Genomic DNA, 13,338 nt, shown 5'->3' with positions numbered 1-13,338 from the left:
GTTTGAAGGCAAATGTCACAAATGCAAGAAGCATGGGCACAAATCCTTAGAATGCAAAACTGAGATATTGAACCCAGTTGAATAGATTGTAAAAGCTATATTTGGTTGGGACTATAACATTTGGTGCAGATGTCATTACTATGGAGAATTTAGACACATTGGAATGAATTGTGTAAAAAATCACATGAGGACAACAGACACCACCAGAAGATGTTTTATTTATATAGAACTTGGTCATCTTGCCAAGAACTGTATGCATACTAGAAGAATTGAAGATGAAAAGAAAGCCAAGGCTGATAACATCAAAAAGTAGATGAGACAACAACGGATTCCAAAATCTTCTAAGAATGCAAGTCTGAGCAATTATGAACATGTCACTCAAGAATTTGGTGACTCAAGAATTTCCACTTGATCTCTCGCGAGGAGAACTAGAACTAGGATTCTTAATAGAACATCTCACATCAGTTCTAGTCAGCAGATTGAAAGATCCATATCAACATTTAAGATGCAAAGGGATCACCAAGCATTCAAGAAGATGCCAGTCATTATTGAGTGGGGTCAGGTTGTAAGACCCTATCGAGAAAGGTCAGGAGTAACTCATTATTGTGTGTAAACCGAGTCATGGATGATCCTACCAAATATTCAATGCAGGCAATAGGAAGATAGTCTATCATTTGAAACAAGCAATCATACTAGGCATCTATGGCAATCAAAAGGAAAAATTTGATAAAAGGGCAAAATCAAATTCATTTGTCACCACAAATTTTCAAGAGTTATCTGTGCAGAGTTATTTTAGTGCATCTAAGCAATCTAAGTGAATTACTATTGAAAATTTCCATATATTTGCAAACCCTACCAAGCTAATGGCGTTCTCTAGCAACAAGACTAAGAAAGGGTCAAAGATGTTAGTTCAAGGAGTAGAATGGAAGGCACCATACTTTAAGTTGATTCTGACTATTTCGAAAACCCTAGATCCAACTGGAGCACAATCTCAAATTCCATCCAAGGTACTGTTGATTAATGATATTCATTCACATTTTTGATGTGATTTTCAAGATATTGGAACCCTAGAAATGGATGAGTTTTTGAGAGAATTATGTGTAAATGGTGTGTTAAAATTGGAGCATCAACACCTTGAAGCGAAAGGTTTGACTCACATTCTGCATATGCCATGAGATTTTCAAATTAAATGGATGAGATTTATTCTCAATCATGTGCATAATGGTCAGTTATGGTTGGAGCAACCTATTTTGATAACGAAGAAAATGATCCATTGGATCACAAGGCTTCCAATGTTGGCAATGGCTAAAACAACCAAACCCTAAGTTGGGTCGAGCTAGAAAAGAAAACCCTTGCCAAGTGGGATTGAAGGGGAATGAAGATCAACTATGTTACAAATATGGAATTAAAATTTGGGATGCATGTCATTGCACATAAAATATACAACTCAAGGAGACTCAAAAATGTATCATGTGAAGTTGTGGATCTCACAGACAAAGTCTTCAAGAATAATATGTCACTTGACCTTGCCGAGTTGATGTTGAATCAATTCAACAAAAACATGGAGAGTAGAAGAAATTCAAAGAAAAATCCTTGTAAGTTTGGTTCACTCTTAACTTTTATATTTTTCTATGTACAAAAATTCTTCCCATCTAAAGGTATAGTCGTATGGAGGAAGGATGTACCTATTCTTTACCAAATTAATGAATATATATCAGAAATGGGAGAAAACTATGTGAGTATTATGGATAACTACTTTGATGCATTTAAGGAAAATACCCAAGAAACTTGTTGATGATTAAAAATATGATATTTGTTTCATGGTTGATAGTGATAAAGTATATATACAAGCAGTAAGACCAAGAATTGTATAGGTCAAGCCTCTAGGTTATGAGGTTAACATTAATGAAACCAAGGACATTATTGAAGCACTATTAAATGATCTTGTTGACCCAAAATATGCATACTTTGGCACCTATGATGAAGCTAAGGCAAGAATAGAACTTGAAATAAAACTCCCTCAGGTGGTCAACAAAGGGAAGAAGAGGATAGAAAAATTGAAAACTTGCTCCGCTCTTCTGTTGACTGAAGGCAAAGGTGATGACATTGAGGAAGATGAAGCAGAAGATGAAGAGGAGTCAGATGAAGAAGAGCCAGTAAAGAAGAAATCTAATGTTATGATAACCAAACCTAAAAAACCATCTATTGGAGTATTCACAAGGAGGTCATCTAGGAAGAAATAAGGAGGAGATGTGATCTTTAAACACCCTCCACCCACCTTTTAGAAAAGGTTGAAAGAAATAGATTCAGGAGATGACATAACAAACTTTAGATCACTAAGGTATATAAGAATTGCAAAGGAGAAAAAGCAAGTAGAAGACATGATAATCTCTAAGATGGGTAAATGGAAATATTCTCCAGACCAGCTTGCTCGGTAGATTCTAAATGATTTAATAGAGAAAATCAAGCCAAGATGGGAGCATGCTATAAAAACTGCTAAAGATATTTAGGAGCAAACCCTAAGGAAACTAATGTTAAGCTTGAATGACAAGGAGGTGAAAGGATCCATTAAGAAGAATGAATAAAAACTTACCTTAAGATTCAACACTTGTCTTATATTAATGAATGACATTGAACATGTGGTAAGGAATACCACTAACACATGGAAGAACATTTTCAATCTTCACAGATAGAGCGATTTTGTGGTTCATGTTAGTGACAAGCATGAAGATGATGGTGAACATGAAAAGGAAGAGGAAACTAATGATGAAGAGGTAACACATTATGACAATATAGATGATGAGGAATAGGAATAGGAAGCTACCAAGGAAGATCTACCCGAAGTTCAAAATATTGAGGAGATTGACCCAGGGAAGATTGTAGCAACAGTCATAGCCTCACTTCCTCATTCTTCAAGCGAAGCATTGAAAACATCAAGCTCAGAGAAAGCTACTGTAGAATTGATTGTGTCAAAAATTATAAGTACAAGCACTCAATCAATTTTTGCACCTATTCAGCTTAGTATTTCTTTGACAGAAGTTGTTGGAAATGATTGAAAAGATCATGAGGAAAGTTGTTAGAATGATCATATGGAACTGGTAAAGAATGTTCTCAATCATTGTTTTGTCATTGATGTCAAACTTGCTACTTGCAGGAATGACAATTGCTTTAGTGATCCAAATACTATCAGTTAGTTGATTGACAAGAAGGAGGCAATCAATAAGATGTAACTAGTACACCAAGAGAAAGGTTAAAGTTATGATGTTGTAATGAAGTACAAGGATCAGCTAAGCCATTGATGAAAAAGTGTGTTGATGACATACTATAAGACACATAGAATGGGCACACTGAAACATATCAGAGATGAAAGGTTTTAAGCTAAGACATCTGTAAAGCCTAACTAAAGTTCATTAGAGAGAGGGAGCCGAGCAAGCTAGTAGGTGTCAAACAGATTCCTAGTTGAAGCCGAGCAGGATCAACATCACGTGCCAAGTAAACTTTAGATGTTGAGTAATACAAGTGCCGAGTAAACTTCAGATGTCAAGTGATACAAGTGTTGAGTGATACAGTTTTATTTAGGTGCCAAGCTATCCAGGAAATAGATGCCAAGCATCAGAAAACCAATAGTGTCGAGTAAAACAGAGGTGCCAAGCACCAGTAAATCAATAATGTCGAGTTGCTGCATTATTTTGAAAATCAAAGATTTGCTAGATCTAAGCCAACAAGGTTGTTATCTAGAAGTTTGTAAATTAAATGGAAGATAAGAATGATGAGCTGGTGGCATAGAACACCATGTAGAACATTTTTAAAAGATACAACTGATGAAGTTTTTAATAAGAACAAGATATGGGATAGATACATTGTATCCTACCTAATCCATTTGAAACCCTAAAATTGGAGAGGAAGAATTGAGCAGAAAAGGCAAATCAGATTTCTATTTAAGGAGACATAAGTTCATAAAGAAGATATAGAGAGAGGCGGTCAAGCATGAAAGCATAAAATGCTGAAGGAGGTGCTAAGGAGGAAAGAGAGCATAGTTACTCTGTTTCAATAAGAAGACCCCATATATGGATGCATTGGTATGATGAGTAGGAAGACTCAAGGAGATGAAGCTTGAGAAGAAGACAAGTAGTTAGAGCTGAAGCGATTAAAGCCAAGAAAAAGGATAGAACTGAAGTGTGATTTGAAATCTACAAAGTATGTTGTAAGTTGTATCAAATCAAAAAGCCATTATTGTTACTCTTTAGCAATTGTAATAGATAGTTTAAATCCTATGGACTTAGGTTGGTTTAATAGCCATGAGGTAAATCCTTTAATAGGGTGACATTCCAAGTGAATGTTCAAAAAGTCCTTTAACTAGGCCCATTGCTAACAGTTTGGTGAAATCCTCTAACAAGGTCACATTTAACAGTGTGTTGTAAGCCTTTAACAGGGCAGGCTTTTAACAGGGCATCACTTTAGAAGAGTGAAAATCAAGTAGCATGTTACTGGTGGTTTTTCCCAAATTGAGTTTCCACGTAAATCATTGTGTCATGTGTTGATCTTTCATGTTTTATCTTTGCATGTTGATTTACTATAACTTGCTAATATGGTTGATTTAAGTTTGGATGGATGAAAAGTGTATGGATTCATTAAAAGTAGAGAAAAAATATTATTAGGGCATTTGGACCTTGAATAACTGATTCACCCCCTCCCCCTCTTAGTTATTCTAAAGAATTCTAACAATTGGTATCAGAGCTAAACTGTTGATTCAGTTTAAAGGGATTATAAGCAGAAAAGATCAAAATGCCTAAGAGAGAAGTTCCCAAGCTCAACAAAGACAACTTTGTTGCATGGAAAATTTTGATGAAGTTACATCTTGGATCCATAGGAGATTATGCCCAAAATTCAATTGTCACTGAACATGTAGATCCAACTGGTACTCTTACTGCAAAAGACATGAAAAACAAGCAGGAACACAATCCAAAAATGCTAGAGATTTCCTCTGCACTCAACTATGCTGAATTTGATGATATCAAAGGATGTTACACTGCATTCAAAATGTGGAAAGCCCTATCAGACATCTATGGAGGAGATCAGAATGTACAGAGAGCAAAAAGAGAAAGTCTCAAAGGAAAGTTTGATGATATGAAAATGGAGGAAAATGAGAATGTTGCTCAGTATGGTGCAAGAATAAAGAAAGTGGTGAGTGCAATAAGATGCTTGAGTGGTCAATTGGATGAAGATATTATTAATAGTAAGTTCTTAAGAACCTTGCTCCCTATCTATGCTATTAAAGTATCGGCAATACAAGAACTAAGATGTGTACCAGGAAACAATCTAAGTTTTGAAGGTATAATAGGTAGACTCACTGCATTTGAGTTATCTAACTTTGACAACTACAGACTTGAGAATGTTGAATCTACATTTAAGGCCAAGCTATCACTAAAAGATGTTGAACAGGTGAAATCAAAGAAAGGAAGAAAAATGAAATATGTATCCAGTGATAGTAGCACTGATGACGAAGATGTGGAACAATTGGAAGCATTGCTTGCTAGAAGATTTCACAAAGGCAAAGGAAAATTCAAAGGTAAGATGCCTATCATTTGTTTCAATTGCAATGAAGTAGATCATATTGCTGCCAGATGTACATAGAAAAAGGATTACAAGGAAGGCAACAAAAATAAATTCAGAAGAGATGATGACAGGAGAGATTACAAAAACAAAGGTAAGAAGTGTTATATTGTTGAAGAAAATTCTAATGATAATGATGATGAAGTTGTTTATGTAGCCATGAAGGACCAATCTGATGAAGAAGAGCCCATAACGCTGGTAACATGTATGAACAAGAATGACAGGTGGATCATAGATAGTGGATGCTCACATCACATGACAGGAGACAAAAGTAAGTTTGTTAACTTTACTCAGTATGATGGAAATAGTGTTAGATTTGGTAATGATGCTCCATGTCAAATCAAAGGAAAAGATTCCATTAAGCTCACAGAGAAAATTTCATGTGATAATGCATACTATGTTGAAGGATTAAACTACAATTTGCTAAGTGTCTCACAGTTAGGCAACATAGGATGCAAAGTAGAATTTGGAAACAAAATTGCAAAAATCTATGATACTGATGGTAAACTGATAGGAAAAGGAGATCAAACAAGGAGTAATCTATTTTACCTTGATATGGATGATGTTTCTTATTTTATTGCAAAATTTGATGATGAATGGTTATGGCATAAAAGGCTATGTCATGTCAACTTTGAAAATCTGGTCAAGATCAGTAAAATGAAGAAAGTCAGAGGTTTACCAAAATTGAAGAAGCCCGATAATATCATGTGCAAACAATGTCAGCTAGGAAAGATGATAAAGTCAAGTTTCAAAAGCAAAAACTATACATCCAAAGAACTACTTGAACTAGTTCATATTGACTTATGTGGTCCAATGGAAGTACAAAGCTATAAAGGAGATAAGTACATAATGTTGTTTGTTGATGACTATTCCAAGATGATGACTGTTATGTTCTTAAAGAAAAAATTTGATGCTTTTCAAATGTTTAAGTGGTATGTGGCTAGAGTTGAAAAGGAAACAGGAAAGAGCTTGAAATGCCTAAGATTAGACAGAGGTGGTGAATTCACATCAAATGAATTTGAGATATTTTGTAATGATAAAGGAATCAAAAGACAAATGTCAGCTCCTAGAACTCCCCCACAGAATAGAATTGCTGAAAGAAGAAATAGATCTATGATTGACTGTGCCAGAACATTAATGATGAAAAAGACTGTTGCTCTAAAATACTGGAAAGAAGCTGTAAGTGTAGTTGTTCATACACTGAACCGAGTACAAGTCAAGAAAGGTACAAATACAACACCTTTTGAATTATGGTATGGTCACTCACCCAATGTAAAACATTTCAAAGTATTTGGTTGCAAATGTTTTATCCTTAAAGATGCTAGAAATGGAAAATTTGATGCAAAAAGTGATGAAGGCATATTCCTTGGTTATTCCACTAAAAGTAAGGCATACAAGTGTTTGAATACTAACACTAATAAGATTGTGGAAAGTGCAAATGTAAACTTTGATGAACATATAGAAGTCCAAGCTAAAGAACAAAAAAGAATGGATGAATACAGAACCTTTGTGTATTCTTATGAAGGAATGACTGATGAGGATGATGTCAATCAAATTGAAACTCAACAACAAGTTTCAGTTTCAGCCGACTCACAACCAGTGAATGTCGAGTTGCATTCAGAAGCCGAGTTACAGAATGAAAGAAATGCACAATTTGATTCTGAAGTCAATACATATGAAAGAGATGAAGAACAACCTAAAAACTCAATACATAGTGACCCTAAATCAAAAATATCAAACATGGAAACAAGGACAGAACCAAGATTATCCAAATATGTAAAAAGACATCACCCTACTGAATAGATAATTGGTGACAAAGATGCAAGACCAATGACACGGAACAGACTAAGACATGAATCATGTATGATTAGCAAATCTGAACCTAAGACAATATATGGTGCATTACAAGATGATGGCTGGTATAAAGCTATGGAAGAAGAGATTGATCAAATAAAGAAGAACAAAACTTGGAGTTTGGTTCCCAGACCAGTTGACAAGAATGTGATTGGCACCAAATGGGTATTCAGAAACAAGCTAGATGAGAATGGTGAGATTACCAGAAACAAAGCTAGACTAGTATGCAAGGGTTATGCTCAAGAAGAAGGACTAGACTATGGGGAAACATTCACCCCTGTTGCTAGAATGGAAGGAGTAAGAACTTTACTTGCATATACTGCATATAAAGATTTTAAAGTCTATCAGATGGATGTAAAATCTACTTTTTTGAATGGTATACTAGAAGAAGAAGTCTACATTGAACAATCGGAAGGATTTGTTGATGAGAACAACAGGGATATGGTTTGTAAGCTACATAAAGCACTCTATGGTTTGAAACAAGCACCTAGAGCATGGTATGAGAGACTTCACAAGTATCTAGTGCAAATAGGATTTGAAAGAACTGATGATAACAGCAACATGTACATCAAAGTAGAAGAAGGTAAGGATATTATTGTATTTGAAACCTTTGTGGATGACATAGTGTTTGGTGGAAAGGAAGTGCTTTGCAAAGGCTTTTCTGACAAAATGAAACATGAATTTGAAATGTCTATGTTTGGAGAAATCAATTTTTTTGTTGGATTGCAAGTACATCAACTAAAACATGGTATATTTGTGACACAAACAAAGTACATCAAAGAGATTCTTAAAATGTTTGTATTGGAGGAGTCCAAACCAGTCAACACACCAATGGCAACAGGGAATAAGTTGTCTAAAAATGATGAATCAGCTGAAGTCAATCAAACAATGTATAGATCCATGATTGGAAAACTACAATATGTTGTACATAGTAGACCAAACAGCATTAGTAGTTGGAATAGTGGCTAGATTCTCTACTAATCCCAAAGAAAATCATCTCATAGCAGTCAAAAGAATAATGAGATATCTTAAAGGAACTGATAACTTTGGTCAATACTATAAGAAGAATGGAAAATTTGAGCTCAATGCATATACAGATGCAGATTGGGGAGGCAACATTGATGATAGAAAAAGCACAAGTGGAGGTACATTATTTCTAGGCAAAAGGCTAATTACCTAGACTAGCAAGAAACAAACATGCACATCCAAGTCCACTACAGAATCAGAATATGTGGTAGCAGCAGTCAATTGCACAAACATTGTGTGGCTCACACATCTATTGAAAGGAATGAAAGAAGAGGTAACAAAACCTGTGATATTGTATTGTGATAACACAAGTGCTATAAACATATCCAAAAATTCAGTAATGCATGCAAAAACCAAGCACATCGCAATCAAGTATCATTATGTCAGAGAACTGGTAGAAGACAAACAAGTAAAGTTGAAATACATTCACACAAAGGAACAAACTGCAGATATCTTCACCAAACCATTGCCAAAGGATGCTTATGAATATCTTAGAGGCAAGTTGGGGGTAATACCCCTAACTCAAGCAGTTTAAAGCAACAAAAAAGCTGCCCTGCATCACCAGTAATAAATCATTGAAATATCAGAAGAATGATGCAAAGGATGACAGTAGGAGTAGAAACTCCAAATCAGTCACAAGCATGGTGACAGAGGGAGAAAAAAAACAAGAAGCCAAAGCTTATATTTTGCATGATAAAGATGCTACATCTTTGGCATTTATGTCAAAGAGGGAGAAAGATGCAGAAACTTTATCAATACAAAGCAAGAGGGAGATTGTAACTAAGCTAAACAATTGGTTAGTTTGGTTTTGCCATCAATGCCAAAGAGGGAGATTGTTGGAAATGATTGAAAAGATCATGAGAAAAGTTGTTTAAATGATCATATGGAACTGGTAAAGAATGTTCTCAATCATTGTTTTGTCATTGATGTCAAACTTGCTACTTGCAGGAATGACAATTGCTTTAATGATCCAAATACTATTAGTTAGTTGATTGACAAGAAGGAGGCAATCAATAAGATGTAAATAGTACACCAAGAGAAAGGTTGAAGTTATGATGTTGTAATGAAGTACAAGGATCAGCTAAGTCATTGATGAAAAAGTGCATTGATGACATACTATAAGACACAGAGAATGGGCACATTGAAACATATCAAAGATGAAAGGTTTTTAGCTAAGACATCTATAAAGCCTAACTAAAGTTCATTAGAGAGAGGGAGCCGAGCAAGCTAGTAGGTGTCGAACAGATTCCTAGTTGAAGCCGAGCAAGATCAACATCAAGTGCCGAGTAAACTTCAGATGCCGAGTGATACAAGTGTCGAGTAAACTTCAGATGCCGAGTGATACAAGTGCTGAGTGATACAATTTTATTTAGGTGTCGAGCTATCCAAGAAATAGATGTCAAGCATCAGAAAACCAATAGTGTCGAGTAACACAGAGGTGTCGAGCACTAGTAAATCAATAATGTTGAGTTGCTGCATTATTTGGAAAATTGAAGATTTGCCAGATCTAAGCCAACAAGGTTGTTATCTAGAAGTTTGTAAATTAAATGGAAGATAAGAATGATGAGCTGGTGGCACAAAACACCATGTAGAATGTTTTTAAAAGATACAACTGATGAAGTTTTTAATAAGAACAAGATATGGGATAGATACATTGTATCCTACCTAATCCATTTGAAACCCTAAAATTGGAGAGGGAGAATTGAGCGGAAAAGGCAAATCAAATTTCTATTTAAGGAGACATAAGTTCATAAAGAAGCCATAGAGAGAGGCGGTCAAGCATGCAAGCATAAAATGCTGAAGTAGGTGCTAAGGAGGAAAGAGAGCATAGTTACTCTATTTCAATAAGAAGACCCCAAATATGGATGCATTGGTATGATGAGTAGGAAGACTCAAAGAGACGAAGCTTGAGAAGAAGACAAGCAGTTAGAGCTGAAGTGATTAAAGCCAAGCAAAAGGATAGAAGTGAAGTGTGATCTGAAATCTGCAAAGTATGTTGTAAGTTGTATCAGATCAAAATGTCATTATTATTACTCTTTAGCAATTGTAACAGATAGTTTAAATCCTATGGACTTAGGTTGGTTTAATAGCCATGAGGTAAATCCTTTAATAGGGTGACATTCCAAGTGAATGTTCAAAAAGTCCTTTAACCAAGCCCATTCCTAACAGTTTGGTCAAATCCTCTAACAAGGTCACATTTAACAGTGTGTTGTAAGCCTTTAATAGGGCATCACTTTAGAAGAGTGAAAATCAAGTAGCATGTTACTGGTGGTTTTTTTCCAAATTGAGTTTCCACGTAAATCATTGTGTCATGTGTTGATCTTTCATGTTTTATCTCTGCATGTTGATTTACTATAACTTGCTAATATGGTTGATTTAAGTTTGGATGGATGAAAAGTGTATGGATTCATTAAAAGTAGAGAAAAAGTATTATTAGGCCATTTGGACCTTGAATAACTAATTCTCACCCCCCCCCCCCTCTTAGTTATTCTAAAGAATTCTAACAAGAAGTGACAAGCACTTCATCTACCGAGCTATCAGCACTTCATCCTCAATCAATTTTGGTTACACAAGGTATTTCTTCAATAAGTGCAGCATCTACTTTTTCTGCCAGTCCTACTATTTCTACCATTATTTCCATTCCAAGCATGTAATTAATAAGTTCAAGGACAGTTGAGACCAAGCCTCAACCGAGTACAAAAGTTCTAAACAAAGGAAAAGATAAGGAAGAAGAAATTGATCTTGATGAAGAGATAGTTATCCCAAATTGGGATATCTCCAATATTAATCTTGATCAAATGCATATATTTGGAGAGCTACTTTAGAAGAAAGCTAAGCAGGAGAGGCTTAGAAAGAAAGGAATAAAAAATTTCAAGTGATTGAAGATGCAAAGAATATTCTAGCAGAGGTACTCAACATAGAGGTTGACACTTCTCAACCAAATTTGGCTCAGTTAGTAGAGGTAGTCTAGAAATTCAAAAAAATTTTGAATGGATAGGAGAAATTGTTGCAAAAAGCAAAGAAGAAATTTGAGAATAAATTTTTGGAGCTTATTGCTCAAAAGATTGCAATCCATCAAGTAGACTTGTCTACTATTCTAGGCTCATTGGAGACCTCTTGCAACAATATGACTTCATTATTTGGTAAACTTTGTGATACTTCAAATTTCACCAAGGAAATTAAAGATAAACTTTCAAAAATTGAAGAAGATTTAAAGGAAAGTGCACAATAGTTGCAACTTGACTCAAGTTACAGCTCTACCTATTATACAAAGATCAAATTCTTAGTTGATATGTAGGCAAAATTTCTAAGAGAAGAAGCCGGGATAAGAACTACACTAATAGACATTTAGGGCATGATTCTCCCAAACATGGATGCATTACAAAAATATATTTCACATGCTAAAATGCTCATCCATGATAACAACTTCTCCATTGCAGATCACATGATAGAACTTTCTGAAGAAGTTCAAGTTGCATTGCACACATGCAAGGTATTGCAAGAAAATTGGGACAAGACAATGGCACTGATTCTAAGTATCAAAACCTCACCGAGCTAGTCCTCAAAACTTGAGTTCTTGTAGTTGGGCAGAGTTTGTGTATTCTGTGTAAACTTGTATTGTAGCCAACTTTGTTGATTTGTAAATTGGATTGGTATATATGTAATGTATTGTATCACATCCAATAAGAAGTATGTATGAAATGTAACTAGAAGAGAAGATCATAAGTGCAAAATTCAAAGGCTACAACAGTATAAGGAGCAACAAAGATTTATCTATCACAAGAAGGTGATCATTACAAAGGAATTTCATTCAAAAAACCAAGTTGCAAATCAGAGATCAACCACTATTTCATCCTAATAGGTGGATCAGTTAAATCCTTTCACAAGGTAGACTTAACAATCTTTTGTAAATCTCTTTACCGAGTGCATACTTCATTGTATGTTTGTAAATCCTTTTGCAAGGTGGACCTAGCATTCCTTATAGCTCCTAACAAGGTAGATTATCAAAAGTGATTATTGTAAGCCTTAATAGGCCAAATTTATACTGCAGTACTAAAGCTTTTGGATATCATCTCCACCCTAGTTTTACTTTCTATTTGGAAAGTTTTTGGGTCACCATATTGCATGTCAAAGTGTTATGAATGTTTTAATGCTTTCAGTTTCTTATGTATGGAATTAGAGCAGAATTCACATGAAGGATTAATTGGTAAATAAAGATTAAATTTTATTAGTTACTGATTCACCCCTCCCCTCTCTATAACATAGCCTATCATATATATTTCCAACAAAGGAAATCATTGAGAACATACAAAAAAGAATTGGGAAAGCAACTAAAAAGCTTGTGAGATTAGAGAGCATTGATCCATTAGGTGTCTCTTTCAAATTTTGATTTGAATAATTTTTTATTTTTTTCAATATCTATGAATGATATATAAGAAAAAAATAGTTCTCTCTTCTAAATTGAATATGAATGAGTATAGAATGTGTTGTGTTTATTCATTCATTTAATTTTGATTTTATCATATTCGTTTCTTAAGCTAAGAATTATTAATCAGTCTTCCTTCCAAACCTTTTGGCATAGGACTGTTTTAGCTCGCTACTAATTGGGTAATTTTTAGAAACCCATCTTATATTCTCATCTGTTTATTTCCTATTATTTTATGTGGTGAATTTTATGTCATATATCTGAGGATAGAATACTTCGACATGAATGTAAGAATTGTGTGAAGTATGTGAAATTGATATATTCGTTGAAATCAAAGGGAACTTATATGAAGATAGTTTAATAAAATCAAGAAAATAAACATGAACTTATTTATTTTATTTAAATGATGGAAATATCAT

The sequence above is a fragment of the Cupressus sempervirens genome, chromosome 6 (assembly GCF_028749045.1).
Source record: "Cupressus sempervirens isolate cs-2001-9-10 chromosome 6, ASM2874904v1, whole genome shotgun sequence".
Classification (NCBI taxonomy): Eukaryota; Viridiplantae; Streptophyta; class Pinopsida; order Cupressales; family Cupressaceae; genus Cupressus; species Cupressus sempervirens.
Note: the sequence above shows the minus strand (reverse complement) of the source record.